At 32.4% G+C, this 19,676-nt stretch overlaps 1 protein-coding gene across 1 annotated transcript in view; it reads right to left on the bottom strand.

Annotated features, from left to right (window-relative positions):
- Positions 1-19,676, bottom strand: part of LOC146537894 (tRNA dimethylallyltransferase) — a 184,356-nt gene that overhangs the window by 104,920 nt on the left and 59,760 nt on the right. The window lies entirely within an intron of this gene.

Here is a 19,676-nt window from a genome sequence, read left to right as displayed (position 1 = left end):
TAACTCAGCGGCACAGTTTATGACTGTAACTCGTTGTGAGTTCGATTCCCATTTGGCTGAATCCCACGTAGGGTGAGAGGGAGCTTAACTCCTCATCTTGCATTTCCTTCCTGAATTCGTGACATTCCATGTTGGTGAGAAAACCAACGCCACACAGTTAATAATAAATAAGTGGGGAAGACATTGTTCTACTGCGCCACTCCACGCCAGGCCAATTTGCACAATTTTCGAGACTCTTTGAGTTCATTGAGTGTCAAAACGCAACACCATCATGAGTCTACCAGAGTGGGCAAACAAAGGTGTGTTGTGGGTTCAATTCAAGTGATGAATACATCACTTGAATTGAACCCACAACTACCAACCACATGCTGCCCCACACTACCAGCACCACCTCATCTCTACAGTGGCGTAGGTAGGGGGGTGCGAGCGGTGCGGTCGCACCGGGCATCAAAAGGAAAAGGGGCATCAAAGTCGACGATCACTCTGTTTTTTCTTTGTTTTAGACCTTAGACCATTTTAAAGGGCATCAAGTCCCCTAAGCCGCACCGGGCATCAAAAGGAAAGGGGATCAAAGTCGACGATCACTTTGTTTTTTTTTAGACCTTAGACCATTTTAAAGGGCATCAAGTCCCCTAAGCCGCACCGGGCAGCAAATACCCTAGCTACGCCACTGCATCTCTATAAAATATAATAACAATGTAAAGCCGCGCGCTATCACAAGTATGGCCGCAACGCGCAATACCTAAATACTCGAGAGCAACAAAGGGTGTTCTCTTTAAACCAATACCACAATTATGTAAATACGTGTAAAATGTATGAAATGTATGTAACAGGGGCGCGGGTGTACCAATGATGTCACGGTTAAATATTCATGAACCATTCAAATTAACTTAAGATTAAGTAGAAATATAACATATAGAGGCCAGTCGTGGCGCAGGGTACACGCGTGTGAATGTAAACGCGACAGGTCGGGGGTTCGATTCTTATTCGAGGAAATTAACTATTTATTTTTTTCATTGGAAATTGGGAGGTGGAGTGTTTTAGTACGAAACTCCCTCTACACGCAGCTACCCTGCTATATAATAAAAGGATACAGCGTGAAGTGTAAAAAATGTCTCGTGTTTGAAACTGATTTTAAATCGTATGTTCAAAAATAAATAAAAAATTGTTGGACAACGCAAGACGTACGGGAACACAAACTAATAAAACTGGATATAATATGCAAAAATATGTATAATTCTTCTGAACGAACCGAACGAACAATTTCCAAGGACTTATTAATTAATAACAAAATCATTTAAAACAGCGAAAAATACCAAATTTCTTATTAAAACATAAGATTATATACATATACGATAAGGGATATTTAAATTACACACACACACACACCAAAGTACATATTTTAGCAATTAATTCATTATCAACATTTGCGCAAATGAACCCAGTAATACGTCCGAAAAATCTTAATTTACCAAAACTGATAAGCTATCAGGGGTCAAGCGATTGCACAAAAATGTGGGCCTTCCGTCTCGTCTCGTCGACAAGATCAAATAAGTCACCTTGCTTCTTAAAGCATAATCAAAAACACTTAAGTAAAATTATCATTAAGTAAAAAGAATTATACTTAATATTGACATTAAATAGATATAGCAAAAAAATATACGAAAAATCGACGTATCTTTAAGTATTTCTGTGATATCCAATATGTTTGGGACAGCTTAGACTGAATATAAATGATTTTTGATACGTTAATTAATAAATAAGTTATAAAATGAGAGTAACAGGTCCATTTCCCGTTAAAGCAGTGCTCTAGTTTTGATTAAAAATAAAAATTTCAATATCTAATTAATATTATGACAATAATAATAAAAAAAATCATTTAAAATATATGTATTATAATTGAAATGATTTTTTTAAAAAACTCAGGCCAATATACTAAAGGAGTTAGAAAGTGTCTAGCTGTACACGTTATGGTTGTGGATTCTTTCTCTATTCAATAAAAATATTTAAAAAAAAACTTTTTCTGGTTTCATAAGACAAGCAAGGCTCTATGGATGCTACTGTTATTATTGTATATTAAGTAAACATAACGTTTTATCTAAATTTCTAAGCGCTCAAAAATTACCTAAATAAACTAAAAAAAATAAAATTGTATGGAAAGTTTAATTCCGTTCGCCATATTAACAATATTATTTATACGTTATTGCCAAACCAGAGCGCGGACCTCGTACAATTTGCTTACTATAAATGCTTCACCTCACCGTGACCTTTCACTATTATTTCGCACGCAATTAGAATATAATTAAGGGTACCTATAGTTTGATAGAGCGGTTTTGTTTGAAAAAAAAAGATTTTAACTATTTCTCTTATTTAGTGCAAACAATTTAGTTTCGGAAAAATTGTAGGAGACGCACTCAAAGTTTCTAACTAAATAGTCTTTCTGCATACATTGATATGTTTAAATTTAAAAAAAAAATGTGCAATTACTCACATCCTTGACTAAATTTTGCAACTTCCGCCTAATAGATGCTGCAGGGTTCATTAAAAAAATGCAAACTGTCTTTAAATTAATAAAATTACAATTCAACTACATACTGACTATCTCGATGAACAATAAAATTATATACTTACAAAATAAATTTCAACTTTGTATATTTTCATTACCTAACTATAATATTTAGGTCAAAAATTAACCGGCCTTACGAAAAGGGCAGGCTTACATTATAATTATCTATTCTTGCAAAATCCAATAAAATTATCAATTACTCATTGTTTAAATAAAATAAAATCCTTGAAATTGGTTAATTGTAATTAATTTTAAATTACATAATAAGAGTCTTATATACGAGTGGGGCTCAGCGGCAGAGTGTGACTGTAAGTGTGAAGGTTGTGCGTTGACTTCCCAGTCGGGGAATTGTTGCGCCTACGACAATAAGATTCATATCCTTAAAAATTAGAAATTGATATGATAAATATATTTTTCTGCGGAACCCACTGCGCTCCTCACGAAACCAGATATAACGATATAACCAAAATCATGTAGTCAACAAGGGCGAAGCCCTAACGGAACCCTATTTTATTTATAAAACGTAAAAGATTTTAATTTAAGTTTTTCTTCGAATCTTACAAGCGTTTATATATTTAAATAGTATTTTTGTAGAGTTAATTTTTTTAAATTACGTCACTGAATGTTGGATCATGTTTGTTCATGCACACGAGAAAAACGGAAAAAAATTATATGTGAGACTTTATTTTCCTTTATTATTATACTATACAAGCCGTTCTCTCAGTTTGAGACATTCATTGAGAGTCAGACATTGGAATTTGGACTACACTATTATCGTAATTATATGTCTTTTATATTATATCTTATATATGACAGGATAAACAGAGAAAATCCAGTTTTCACTTAATAATCAATTTTCAAGGCACTAACTGTTAAGTGGCAACTTAACGCCGAGCTTAGTCTTGTTACCAGAGTGAAAATAAAAGTCATTAATGTTGCGTATACAAGCAGAAGGTGTGAAATGACAAAAAATATATAAGACACTAAAATTTCTCCCGCCAAAATGCAAAGTAAGTACTTTCATTAATGATAATAAAATTATTTTTTCATTGTTTTAAAGTCGTATTGCACTAAATAGATAGTACGCATTCTTCACTGATAACATGACATTGCGTAACCTTCATCAAAACTTTTACCTACATTTCAAGTACATGTATCTTATATATATGAATATATAATATAAGATAAGATAAAAAAACATTACAATTTACACAATATTTCATTAAGGAAGCTACGAATTACGCCAAAATGAATCTATTATATTTAAATAATCAAAGTATCTATAGGAAATCTAGTGTTAAGACATTTTGCTCTCCACTTTCAACCTCTCTTTCCCTCTGTTTTGCCTCGAGTCGTCGTCGTCGTCCAGAGGGAAGAAATGACAATATAAATTTAAGTAAATATTTAATTTCCTTGAGCTTTACAATTAGGTTTCCAGATTCCCAGATTCTAAATACCTAAATATCATACTTGATTGTACATATAATTGAAAAAAAAAACACTATAAAATATAAAGTTTGTAGTTTTTTAAAAAGCACAAACATACATTAAAACGAATGTTAATAAGAATTAAGACAATTTTTTGAACCTAGTCTGACTAGCTAGCACTTAATCACATTTAAGCTGACAGTCTAAAATACTACATAATGATACGAGTGTTGCGCAAAAAGAAATCACCTTGGCCATATACTTATCATGACCTGTTGCGGTAGGACGGAACGAACCACCCTGTATAGACCTATAGTTTCAAAGGAAACGTATGAAAACAGAGTTCTTCATATTTTGGTTTTAAGCTCTGAGTGCATCCAATTTGGATAGATCTCTTATGGCATATTTTTTTTAAGTTTTCTTAGTTTTCTCTAAGTTGGTCATAACAGAGTGTATAATAAATATATTATGACGTAGAAACTTAAAAGTTGTGGGTGATATAGGGTAAAACCCGGATAGTTGCCTCGGACGGATACTTGCCTCAGTTTCAAATGCTCTATGTTAGACGTGTTTACAGTGTTTCTTTTTGATCATAATAAGAAGCGTCCCCCGCGTGGGACTCGGTGCCGCATCAGCTGTCGAAGTAGGTGCACGAGTTTTGTCCGTGTGAGTAAAAATCTTCCGCAATGATACTTTGACGAGCGTCAGAATTATATTGGCAAGTAATCTCCGTTAAATATAATTATAACTAATTGCGGTTTTAGTAAAATAATTATTTCTTTGATTGCATTAGAGTTTAAATTGCACTGTAATAAACGTTTTGTTGTTAAATATGTTTTATTTATTTTGTAAATAAAAAGGGCAAGTATCCGTATCAAAAAGGATAGTTGCCTTACTGTCTTTTGCGGATTGTTGCCCTGGGGCAACTATCCGTAACTACACATTTTAACGAGCAAACAGATTTTTTTCTTAGTTATTTTTTTCATTTGGTTTTACCTTTTTTTCTTGGTGATATTTTTATTGGGCTTTACTATAGTTTATCTTAAATAAAATAAATTCTTAACAGCAAAATGCCTCGCAAGTATAAACGAAAGCCAGGCGTGGTGCCGCGCCACATCAGCTGGACAGAAGATAGCTTAGCACTTGCGTTCGAAGATCTAAATAAAAAACAAAAAAGTATCAACGAAATATCCCGGATTTATGGCATATCCTCTCGAACCTTAAGAAATTCAAAATAGCAATATCAATTAGCAAATTCAAAAAAATGAAATACCAACAAAGAAGTTAAAGTTGATAATTATTGTGTAGAATGTTTTGAAAATTATAATTTAACTAAATCAAAATCAGATTGGATACAATGTGAGATGTGTCGAATGTGGTTGCATGAAACTTGTACAACATTCAAAAACCATTGCATGAGATGTGGCAAGTTGAAAACCTTGGCTTCTGGTAATAATCAATACTAATGCCAAAGTTATTCCCATAATTATTTTTAATATTTAAGATAAATACTAATATTTAATTATTTTTTTTAAATTAAAAAATTACATGTTCAAATTTAAAATTTTAAAACCTTAGTACTTTTAAGTGTTGTTTAGGTAATAATTATAAAGGATCTCAGTAAGTAATTAGAACTGAATACTTATTTAATAGATGCTAAGCCAAAGTTAATTCTTATTTTTATTGTTGTTCTACCTTTAAAATAAATAGTAATATTTAATTATTATTTTGGATACTTAATTACCATTTTCGAGTCTATTTTGTTGTAATTTTATAATTATATTGACTTTGATTAATACTTAATGAAAGATTGTGTTCAATAACAAAAAGAGATTACTTAAATTAATATAAGTTCGTTTTTATTTGAAAAAAAAATAGACAGGCAAGTATCCCCCGAACCATTTTTAACGTCAGGCTAGTATCCGCCATAGTAGGCAACTATCCCCTTTTTTAGAGGCTACGTAAAACAGGCAGTACTCAAAATTAATAATATTTATATTTGAAAAAATTGGCTAAGTTAGAAGATTAATATACTATGTTTAAGAATTCACATTGAATAGGTAATGTAGTGGTATACATTTCTAACAAAAGAGCTTTTTCAAAAAGTGTGGCAACTATCCGGGGTTTACCCTATTGGTTTTGATTTTAATTCATAAACTGTGTGGCGTATCTGTTATATATTTGGTCTTATTTAATTTCGATTTCTATACATAAGTGAAATTTTCATTTCCTACTCTTAAAGTGATTGTTTCTAGGTCAAATTTTACTTATATTTATTTAAGAATTTTGTTGTATTAAATATATAAAAGAAATTATAATATATTTTAGTTCTCATCTCTCTTTCATCTTTTTGGTAAACCTTAACTTAAGAAATACAAGAACCTGTGACACATGAAATAAATTTATTTCAAAGGACATTTCAAAAAGACAAGCATTTTTCGTTAGTATACTAAAAAAAAATCTAACTCAACTTAATTCTCTCGTCTATGTAAAATGTCATATCCGCATAAAAATTCCACACAATATTTATATGTCAAAAAAAAATGTAAAATAATCTACTAAATACAAAAATATGACATATATTCTTAATTGCAATTAAATAATCCTTTCTCAACACAAGTAGCGGTAGTTTGGTATTTAAAGTAATTAGTATTTCTAAAAAGTTATTGCGAATTAGTCTAGACTCGTATGTGAAATTAACATTAACACTAGGTTTCAAGGCAGATCAGTTCTTGTAAAGTGACCTGAGTCTCCTCTAACACCATTCACCAGACAGATTAATAATTCGAAGGTTTAAGCCGAATATATAATATGTAATAAAAATTTAAGGAATTTCTAATTAAGATGTTAATTAATCAGGAGATAAAAGTATGAAATTAAACGAGTTTAGCAAAGTTTGTACCTACTTCGCTATTAAATTATACCAAGTACCTACTCTACATACATATATATTTGTATATATTTTACTTTTTTTAAATACCTTTAATTTTACCTTACCTTTTTCAGTCAAATAGTCTGCTTAAAAGTGCGAAAATGTCATAGTAGAGACTGTCATTTTTAGTTCAACTTTAGAAATTCAGATTTAAAGTTTAGAAACATCGAATGCGCCATGGCAAATTAATGTTTTCCAGTTTTACGCTGTGCCCCGCATCTCATCATCATCGCGTCTTACCAGATAAGAAAACTGGAAATAATTATTTCTATCGGGTAGGAATCAAACCCACTACTAAGTCTACTTACTACTACTACGTCTACGTACTAAGTCTACTTACTACGATATAATTTAATAAATGCGCATATATTGAACTTTATCAGGCTGCAGGCTTAATTTGTTAATCCACTAATGCTAAATAGTCCAAAACATTGCCTTGCTACGATTTAATAATAGATATATTATCTGTACTTATAAAGAAAATAATATATGATAACTTCTAAGCTATATCTTCATATATAACCTGACCGAATTTGATAATTTTTTTATTACGTTTTACAATAAGATAACAACATATATATAGGTAAGTTTATAAAATATTCGTATTTGTATAATACATCATTCGTTACAAAACTGGGATCCCATCCTACTGTTGTATCCTATTAATTTTATAAATGTAAAAAATTGTGAGGATTAATGTTTATTTCACTTTGACATAAAAATTACTGGTCGGATTTAGATTAAACTTTTTAGTAATATGGATTATAAATCAGAATAACACATAGGCTACAATTTATATGAAGGTTGTGTATAATTTGGCTAAAATATAACAATACGTTTCAACTGGCGAAGCCGCGTTTCCGTCGATAGTTAATGACAAAATGAAAGATTGAAATTTTATTAAGATTTCCAACAAACTTGTAGAAGGCTTTTAATATGTTTATCCCATGTTATTCTTATGTGGTATTGTAGAGACTTTACGTGAACTGATTCACCTTAAAAAATATATGTTTTACAAGCAATAGTAAATGAATTTACTACTGCTTCGGCTATTTACAGTATCTGAATCAATTTTCTTTATAAAAAATCATAATTTGAAAATAGCAGTATTACTAAATCTACATACAAAATCCATCATTACAAAAATAACAGGCAACGAGCATATAAAAAACATATTACGCAGCTCTTTTCAAAAAAACGTAATTGAGACAATCCATTATCTATAACACAGCGAGTCTGATAACCTCTCAGAGCCACGTGGTCATGTGAGCTATCGTGTGTTATACAATCCGTCGTACAAAACTTAAAATTGCACGCATTTACTAGGTATTGTATTGGTTCATTCAGTTGTTACTATGTAAAGCTGGTAGGACTGAGTGTAAGCGGATTGATGAATTAATTAATTAATATAGCAATTTATTATAAAGTACCGATTTCCATATATTACTACACAAATAATAGTTAAAAATGAAATTAATATGTTCTTTATTTATATATTATTTACGAAATATGCCAGCATTGGTGACTGTGATTATTGGAGCCGCATAAATCTGTGTTAGATAGACTCAACATGCCGGCTTATACTGCCGAATAACAAAAGAAATATGTATAAATATAATTTTTGTCATCTACATAAAAAAATATTTTAGTAAATAACCATTTAAATCGGATATTAAGATAAAAAAAGGAACATGCTGTCCGCTCCCACTGTGACCATGCCTGGTCTGCAAAATTTCGCAGATAACAGATATCTGCCAAGGCCACCCACTTATCACTACGACATTATAGTATGGACACGTATATAAAAAGTTAGGTTGTAATTCATAATTCATACTTATAATTTACTTTAATAATATACCTACAAACTTAAAACTTCAGTATTATTTCAGTTTGTTTTATGTTAAGGCGTTTACCTCATTGTTTGATAGACAGACATTATCTACTAATAAGTTACATCGATGTCGAAATATTAATCTAGCCTGGATATGAACCCAGAATCACCACGGTTAGGCAAGCACTTTCCCAGTTGAGAACTTGCTTATTTATATTGTATATTTTTGTTTACATTAATTTAAATGATTTTCGTAATTATGTTTAACAAATAAAACTGCGTACATTTAGCATTGTAGCTACACTAAAGCATAATATTTTAGACATATAGCAAATAGGGAACGTAGAGTTTTAAGGCTGCGTTCGTTAGGGCACTCTAGTTTCTTATCTTCCGCCCAATTTTCGTGTCATTGCGGAACTCAACGCTGCCGCTTTGTTTCTCAGTGTGAGGAAAAGAAAATAAAATCATAATAATTACAACGCAACAAATATCCAACAAAATGCTTAAAGGAATAAGGAAAAAAAATAATTTAGCCAACAATCCATGAGTGCGGTTTGTGTTTAATTTATGAAGTTTAATTAACCTAACAAACAGTAAAGAATTTATTTATATAAGATTTTTTTTAATTTTTTTTTTATGTATCTACCATTTTGTGCACAGGCTTAAGAGCCTAGAGTGTCAGATTATTCCACTAAATTTTCACACAATGATCAATCGTCATGGCACAGTGGCACGACCTCTAACCGTAAACGTGGCGGTGTTGGGGTCAATTTCTAACAAGGCGCGGCGTTGTGTTCTGCCACTCAGCAACCAATGTCGTAAATGGCGGAAAGTGAGTAACTGCATATTTAACACTAGATTTCTCCTGCCTACTCTGCGATAAGCTGGATGCAGCGCGAAGCTGAAGAAGAAAAATCGTTGAATTTGAACTGATAACCATCAGACATGTGTCTCATTAAGCTATACAATTAATTACAAAACTTCTCCATAAAAACTATGTTGGCACAAAAAATAAAATAAATATAATTAATATATAAGTATTAATTACTACAGACAACACGTTATCTAATGTTAAAGTAAAGTCAAACTGGTTTGGGAACTTTATTATGCAATAAATAAATATAGCAAGAAGTCCGATAGCGTATCACCATTGACGACGTACTGCCAACATTTATACCTTTTAATGAATTAAACTGATAAAATTAAAGTATTTGAGCATGAAGAATTGAAATATTCCTTATTGAATTAAATTGCTTTAATCAATTAAATCAGCCTGTTCGGGTCCACTGCTGGACCTGGATAAGCCTCCTCCAAATTAAATTGTTCCTCTCTAAATTGCTTAGGTCTGGATAATTCTAACATATTTTTTTATTTCAAGTAGGTACTTTTAAAGTCTAGATAGTCAGTTACTACAACGGTTGTTAATAAGGTAAACTGGTAAATCTTTCAAAGTAATTTGAAAATTTCAAAGATTTGACTGACACCGAAGACATCGTTTAAGCAATGTTAAAATTCACCCTCTAAAAGGGAAAAGACGCCCCTGGTGTTGAAGTTTGTTTAAAACTTTTTATTCTTTTGATGGATTGTTTAAAGTTTATATTCACAATAATACTACCTACCACCACAAATAGGTATAGGTGTTTTTATACATTTTTCTGTTTTTCAAATTTAAAGTTAGATATATTAATAACATTTGCGTTATAACAACGGAGAGAAACTACATAAACACACCTACAAAGCGATGATCCTTCGTTTTCTGTTTTTTGAATTATTTATTTTTTTAAATGGACAACAACAACAAATCTTAGTAAAAAAAGAAAAATTTTATCTGTCAAAAAAGAAAATTTAACTTATACACTATTAACTAAATTTATTTGCTGATTTTTAACCTCCTTTTATAAATAAATTGGTATTTAGTAATAATCTAATGGAGCAAATCCGTTGATTTCATAGAAAAGAAAAGTAACTTTCTGAACGATACGCTTCAATAGGTCTATCCCATGAAACAGTCTAAGTCTAAATTCAGATAAAAATTTTAGCTCTAGCGTACTTTTAGTAAAAACATAAAAAATATGAGTTGTTGAGTGACTGACAAACAGCGCATCGACAAATCTACCGAACTTAGAAAGGTAAAATTTGTCATACAATGCATTTGCATATAAAGCATTTTTTTCATTTTACGTCTTAAAGTCGACGTAAACAAAACTACGGGCGACGAGTAGCATATTTTAAATAAATTTTTAATATACTTAAAAATATAAGCAAAAAAAAAATTAATAAACACAGATTAATAAGCAAATATGGTTAATGTAGTGGCATAATGGAATCGAGCGTTTGCCATTTAGTGTGGGTTGGTGACGCCACTAGATATGAATGAAAGAGGCGCCCACGCACACACGCTACTATACGTATACTATGTTGTAAGGCTTGTTGTAGAATATTAAAGTTATTTTTTATTCTTATTATATAATATTTGAGGCCGTTGTGGCGCAGCGTTACTGTTTGATAGTAAACGTTGGGTTGTGGGTTCGAGTCCCACTCGGAGGGATGAATTATTTTTATTTTCTCGCTCTGGTATCAAGGCGAAGGATAGCGGTTTTCTCACAAAAATATATTTAGTTTTTTACACACTGTATTTCCTCCACTTTCTGAACTATATTCAAACATTTTTTCGTTTCGTTTTGTCATATTTAAGATTTTTTAAGATTTTTTAAATATAAATCTCATTTTAATATAGTACATAGTAATATGTCTTAATTATCTGTTAATTAATGTAAGTTAATATGTAAAATTCATTTTAGTGGAGCCACGGAATTAGTTATTTTAGTATATTCTCTTATCAAACATTTATAAGTTAATTATTACAAATGTCAAGATAATTTACATTTTAGAGGCTAATATCTGAGAATCAATAGATTAACACCAAACTACATATTTAAATATTTATAAACATTATTCAATATTCTATAGAACACCGGCTATTAAGACCGGTTTTTAGTAATTTACTAGAAAAAAATATAATATTACCTTTGATGTTAACACTGTACAGCTTAGAATTAAATAAATTTTATATTTGAGTGTTTTAAATTCTTTGTTTGTTTTTAAAATCTTTTTGTTATAGCTTACAAGTAAATATATAAAATAGACAAAATCTGATGTACTCTTTGCCTTTACAACGTAGAAAATTAAATGACGCCACTCTATCAAATCACGATATTCTGTAAAAAAAACATAAAGATAATAAATAAATATCAATTACTGTGTAGTATGAAACGGGCCTTAATTCACTGACACATGCACAGCAATATATTCACGTTGCGTGAGTAATATCATCTGACGTATTTGAACCTTTGGCGCTGGCGATGAATGAGATGAATGGCAGTAGGTTATGCGAAAACACGGTTTTGGTAAAATTTAATTTAAGTTAGTAATATCGTCATGGCGCAGTGGCAGCGGGTGGACTGGGTTCCAATTCCCTACCCTGCTATATGAAGTAAAATAAATGTCAGTTTTAGTGACGAACATTTGTGTACGAAGAATATCTAAGAAAAATGGAGAACTGAGTAATTTTTGTTCTTTTTTTGTCAGCTTACTTTTGATAAAAGATATTTGCTAATATTTTTATAGCTTCACGCTTCTCGCGTAGCGATCGGGAGAGTGCTGCTCTACCGAATGCCTAAATTTAATAGTTTGATCACATATGATTATCACGGCGACGCGAGTATTGACCACCATACAGAAGACAAAATTTACCGCGCTTTGCCTCGTTACCAAAGCGAGCAAAGGAGTCATAAACAACGTTTAGTTACTTCCAGTTGTCCATAAAAGCGAAGCACCCGCGCTTTCGTTCTTATGGTCAATTTCCACAATTTCCTTCCAATTTTCAAAACGTTGCGTGTTGAGTGGCGGAACGCGACACTGCGCTTGTCGCTGATAAGTCAGAGCGAGGAAATGTAATAAATCATTGCCTCGAGTAGTAATCGAGCCCACAACCGTCGCGCTTACACTCACACACTACCACTACACCAAGACACCTTGAAATTCACATATAAACCACTTTCATTTATTACATTTAAAAAAGAACTTCATTTAAAAAAAGTGTAGAAGCAATTAAGCAAGCAATTAGTCGAACAATAGCAACAAATTATCGTCCCGCGGAAGTAAAGCCGCGATACAAACCGCTTCCTGTCTCTGTCGCTGGCGCTGGCATGGGAACCCCGAATGATCCTTGCTTATCAGACATGGTATATGGTCTTTATCTTAGTGGGAATGGGAATTGACGTATGGATTTTGTATGTCTCACTTATTTAGATATGGTTTTAGTTTATTTTTTTAGGTTCACGCTTTATCATGCGAGGGGAGAAAATTTCGTGTTAGGACAGAATGTCCTTTTCTACCTCAATATTAGGCTTTGCCTATTAGCATGGAAGACTCACTCCCCTGAGTGGGGATCAAACTCATAACCATTGTCCCACTGCATTATAATCAACTAGCGGACGCGCGCAGCTTCGCTTGCGTATTTTGCTTATCTTGCGTCCATCTATTCCACCAATTCACACGCAAATATTCAAAGTTAAGCGATAAGTAGTAATTAACAGCATCCCTTCGCATTACTGTTAAGAAAAATACGGACTTGTTTAAAACGGTTGTAAAAGTGTAAACGGTGTAAAAGTTGTTGATTTCTTCTTTTCGACACCAATATCTACTTTAGGAAGATTTACAATTCCCCGATTAAATTATTGATGGTCATACAATTTAAAAGTGTATTATCTTATTTTGTTGTTATTTATTATATATATGAGATCCTGGCAATGAGTAGGTCAGGGCTATCAAGGGTGGTCTGAGTGACCTCTAGACGGTGTTGCCAACACGGAACATACTGTGCCACATTAATTATACACCATACTTCAAAGAAATATATATCCTTGACACGTCTAGACAAATCATGATGGGTGTGCAGTCGTTTATACAGATCAGTGATAAATCAAGGATATTTTCTCATACTTATCTTTGGCAAATTTAACGTCTGACTGTTCTCACGACGGTTGTAGGTTCGATCTCATTCTAGATAGAAACAGTGGGACGTTTATTTCCAGAAAGTGTTAACTTTTGTGAAATATAGTAAACGGAGTGTGATAGTACTTGATTCTTTCTAATCTACAAGACGGAGAAGATAAAAAGGATTTATTATTCACACAAACATGCCTCGAGGCCGTCCTGGCACAGAGCTGCAGCGTCGGACCGTCAACGCGGGTTCAATTCTTACTCTGGAAATTATTTTTATTATCCCGAAAATTGTGTGGTGCGTTAGGGGACGATGTGTCGTAAATATTATAACTACGTTCCCTCTGCGTACCCCCGCTATATGCAGGATACATATAGCATGTACCTAAAAATAAATGAATACCATGATTATCAAGTGATCAACAGAAACGCCACGAAATTAATATTTATGTATATTTAATAAGTGACGCTATTAAAGAAGATCCAAACCAGTTCCACTGACCTCCAGACGACGCGAAATCAAAAGTAGTTGTTCTGCGTCATTTATTGTTACTTTATTATACATTTATATTGATAACACCTGGCCTATTCAGGTATATATTGAGTAGTCGAATTTCGTTGATTTTTCTTATATTGGGTAAAACTAATTAGGTATTAAAGGGTCGGCGATATTACACATAGCAGTATAGGCAGAGAGGTACTACCCTGACAGGTTTTCTCTGCCTACCCTGCTATGTGGGGGATACAATAAGAAAGAACATGACCTTATATATTTATTAAAAGCGATAGTGAATTTGTATCCCAAGCACGCATAATCTCGTATTAACTTACCTAAAATTGGTGATAGTTGTGGTGCAGGGACACAAGAGCGCGACTGTAAACAGATACACAGGTTGTGGATGCGATTCCCAGTCGAGGGAATTAAATATTTTTATTATATTTGCTCTGCTACCACTCAACTCGTTCACGTTATCACGTTATGCAACAACATTGTATTTCACCAAATACAAAGCTTTTTATGGATTTTCTCAACAGAGGAGAAGCTTTTTATATATAATATAATTTGGGTAACAGTTCCTTTACCAAATGTTTTTACATTGAACTTTATATTTTTATTAAATGACTGAATGATAACGCATCGAACAAACTATTGGACTTAGAATATTGAAAATTGAAATTAACTTAACAAATACAATTAATTGTCTTCCTGTTAATACAGATAGAATGTACCAAAACATTTATAGCAGAGACAACATACCTACATATAATAACTTAACGGACTATTGGATTCCTTTGCCGAATCTCAAGGATGTTTTGCATTACAGAATAACAATCCAAGGTTCAAGTGTGACTGGTCATCCACTCGCCATAGCCCCCATAGCCCAGAGATAGGTCAGGGTTTGCAAAAGGGCGGACCAGTTCCGTTGACCTCCAGACAGACCGCATTGTGAGACGGAGCGATATGGGTACAGTACAGTCCATGCATTGGAATGTCAAATAAAAGATTCCTTCATTTTACATTAAGACTTTTTAGGTACGTTGCAAGTTTATATGGGAATGTTCCCATCGTTTTAGTTTTTTTTATTGCGATCTAAAAGAAAGCTTTATAAGCCTTATTAGTTTCAATATCTATAAATTACTAAGTAATTTACTTTACATTTTTTTTAGGGTTCCGTACTTTTTAAGGAAGAAAAGGAAGCCTTATAAAAACACTTTGTTGTCCGCCTGTCTGTCTGTCAGTTTAGGAAAAATCTTAAAAGGAGGATAAAATTTGGTATTAAAGCTGCTAGTTCAAGCGAGGTATCAGATGAAAGGTTTCTAGTTAAGCTAAACTTGAATTTCAGAAAAGCCGACTCGCGCTTGTCCGGTTTTTTAATTTTCCATATTATCAACTAGCGGCCCGCTCGCGGTTTCACCCGCGTGAACTATGTTATTATTAATTTCTGTCTCCATGACTACGTCCTAGTGACGTCTATGCAAAATTTGAGCATCCTAGCATTTGTAGTAACGAAGTTTCATACAAATTTCAACCCCAAAAACAACCCCTTAGAAGTCGAATATTGCAAATTCCCGTCTTAGCGAGCACCTACGTCCTATAAGTAACTCCTATGCAAAATTTCAGATTCCTAGCACATGCAGTTTTTGATATTTCGTGATGAGTAAGTGACCTTTCGATTTTGTACATATAGATGAGGAAAATTAGTAAAAAGCCATTTCGATAACAACTTTCAACTCAATGGGTGCATGAAAGAGTATCTATAATAAAATCAGTAGTAAATATATAAATACTGCAATAATATTTAAAAAATAAATAAACTATTTAAAATATATTAAAAAAAGTATTTTTAATTAAAAATTAACTTACATTTACGTTGATTAAACAATCAACTCTATACAAACGCAACCATAACCAAAAATACAAAACATCAAATAATAAAATATTACATAAGAATAACTCATACATATATTATATTTCTTCTGAGAACATATACAAGGATAGCGAGTGTCTCGAATGTAATCTAGACCTAGTTTCGTAATAAGCTGTTACTAATAGGATTTTAGTTTTAGATTGCCAAAGACTAATTGGTTTTGAACTTGCTTATTCGTAACTTTAGCCTAGGTACTTATGTTATAATTATCCTTTGTTTTTTTAGCTTAACGTATCTTGAATGTATTACTTTGTTCTACTTTTCGCTCAATTTTGCTTTTTGGGTGGTGGAACTTACCGCTGTATTTTGTCTTATCAGAGCGGAGAAATTAAAATAATATTTTTATTATAATCATTGCCCCGAATAAGGATTGAACCCACAACTGTCGTGTTTACACCTCTGATTGTATTATTATCCTTTGTGATAAGTTTTATTTAGATTGGGGGTCATTTTAATATGACTGCTATTGTCATTCCTTACTTAGAGGCTACTAATGGAACCCTTTGTAAATTCTAAGCATTTATGTTTGTTTGTCTATTCTTATTTATATAAACATGTCATCTGATGATATGTGAAAGAATGTATGGCCCTAAATATATTTCGAGATTTGAAGAGTAGCTTATTTAGGTTAAGTACTTAGCTTCAACACTGCATTAATCGTAAATTGAAAAGACATTTGAAGCAGAAGGGTGTTTAGAAATTCACTTTCTAAGACCAATTCATTAATATTTCTTCAACACGACTGCATGTATGAAGATGTTGATAACAATAATTGATAAGGGACAAAGGAGATATGAGAGAGGGTCCTTAGTGTTTGGTCCTCCGTTTTAGGGTTAAAATGTGTAACTATACCTTTTAATATATAATGAAGTATAACACTAAATTTGCCTTAAGTTTATTTAAATAGTTGCGAATTCAAAACCCCATTCTGAAAAGTCTATACTAATATTATAAGGTTCAAGAGTTTGTTCCATTTATCGAGGAAGTATAATAAATATAGTTATACTACATCACGTTAATCGTTCCGATGTAACCCACTGTACCTGCGGTCAGTGCTCCACACTTAGCATGAGACATGTGGCCTATACAACTGTTAGCAAGTGGTTATATAAAAGAAAATTCAATATTTTTATTTTTTTAACGTACTCTATATAAGGCAGAATATCTTTTTAAATATAGGCTAAATATTTATCTTACAATACAATTTTTTTTATAGTTTCATGTATTCACCATATAGCTTGCCAAGCAGAGAGCACCTTTAAGACATCACGTGTTGAGTGGCGGAGGTCAACTGCACATTTTGTCTTGCTACCAAAGCGAAGAAATAAAAACATATGAATAGTTTATTTCCTAGAATGGGAATTGAACCAGCAACCGTCGCGTTTACAGTAAGACATTGTGTCGCTGTCCCACGAAGGCCTCTATATTTTAAGTATTTCTAAAAATAGACTAAGCCCATATTGGTTTTCCTTATACAGTTACCTACTGCTAACAATTCAAAGAACATTGTAAGTGATTGTACGAATCAATGGAATGCGGATTTTGTTTAGTGATATTAGTATTTAATATTTAACTTAAAGACGTGTATTTCACTTGAAGATGTTTTGAGCTCCGAGGAACATTGTCTCACTACAATCGCGATTGTGGGTTGTGGGTTCTATCCCCAATCGCGGATTTTTTTTTATAATTTTCGTTATTTCCTTACTATAGTAGACAAAACGCGGAGTTATCTCGCAACTCAACATGCAACGTTTGGAAAATTGAACTGAAAGTAAGGAACGGAGTGTCTTGCTTGACATTAGGTTCCTCTACATTTAATTAGCAATTAATTTATTTTATTTGTAAAATGTTTCTTTTTCTTTTTATTTAGTTTAATGTTAAAGCAGATATTAATAGCAGATATTTTAGATATTATATTGGAAGGCCGGGGTCTCCTAATACATGCCTTACTTGCTTAAAAGGAGATCTCTGTAACAATTATTTTTGTGTAAAATCTGTTGAACAAATAAAGTATTTTTATTTTTTATACATACCCCCTGCTATACGGGAGTACCGATACTTCTTCCATCAGTTGTAGAAGAAATTCATTCTATACATTCCATTCAAAGTGGCAGTGGACGGAGAAAGTAGAGTTTAAATTTTGCTGAAAATATAAAAATAAATAAAACTTACTTTGTAATTAAACAAGGATAACTTCAAACTAAGGCAAACTAACACAAAGGTGTAAAATATACTGGAAATGACGTTAGCAGAATTCCGCCATATACTGTTACTATTAAAACAAATGATTCTGGCAACACCCTGTGCAAATATAAGTAACTTACAACAAAAAAATGTAAATTCAACTTTAATAAAACATAAATAGAGTTTATTTAAGATTTTTATAGGACATTACTTGAGACATTTCAATACTAGCACGTAAAGCAAAATTTTGTTTGGCATAAAAATGTAAGAATTGTGGAATTTTTGCAAGGGGAGCTGAACAATGAGCGGTATAGAGTTACGAAGAATGCTAGGGCGTAAGCGGTTGTGAAACAATAGTTGCTTCTCGTTCGAAATAATAGAACAATACGGATTTTCGTTATTTCATGATTCAGGGATTTGTTTTAATTTGCGAGGAGATTTATATTATACTGTTTTAATTACTTTGCGATATAAGCTTAGACTTAACTAGGCTTTTATTAAAGCGGTGACCCATTTGAAAAATCGGTCGTGTGAGACGGACTCGCCAACCGCGGGTTCCGTACCAATATCAGGGTTGCAGGTCGACGAGAAGTGCAACTTAAAAGTTGACAAACCAAAGTCTATGGGACCTATTTTGTTGAACTCAAACAACCAATATACAGACATATTATGATACATACATACATACACTTAAGAAGCCAAAGTAAATCACCGTACTCGAATATTATTCACTTTTCATTTTTATCTATAATGGTCTCTACGCCTCTGTCCGAAGTTTTATGAATGGCGGATCTCAACGCCGCCGCGCTTTGCCTCGTTACTAGAGCGAGGGAATGCATATATTAAATATTTCATCGATCCTCGAGTGAGAGTCGAAGCCAGCCGCACCCTTGTGTCTCTACATCACGATTGGCCTATAAAATTAAATATTTATTTATTTAATAGATGCGTATTTAGAGATAGTGGTTCTTGTGTCCTTTTCTATAAAGATTTTTTTTAATTTTTAGGCTTTTTTAATTTTTACTATCCGCCGGAGGCATAACATGTTGAGTAGCACTAATCAACGAAACGTCAAAACGAATATATAAAACATTTCATTTCCTCGAATGGAAATCGAACCCAGTCGTACGGTTGTACCCCTGCGCTAAAACTGACTTTTCTTGGTTAAAACCTTAATTTTGGCCACATTATTAGTTATTCATAACAATTTTCGGTAGGTATCTGCATTATATTTATATCTGCATTTATATCTCAGAGTCCTTAATCTCACTAATTGACCACTTTTAATATTAAAATATGATA

This window comes from Heliconius melpomene, chromosome 7 (genome assembly GCF_056956725.1).
Source record: "Heliconius melpomene rosina isolate 202511_hmr_F chromosome 7, ASM5695672v1, whole genome shotgun sequence".
NCBI lineage: Eukaryota > Metazoa > Arthropoda > Insecta > Lepidoptera > Nymphalidae > Heliconius > Heliconius melpomene.
The sequence above is the reverse complement of the archived record's forward strand: the minus strand, read 5'-3'. Positions and strand labels throughout refer to the sequence as shown.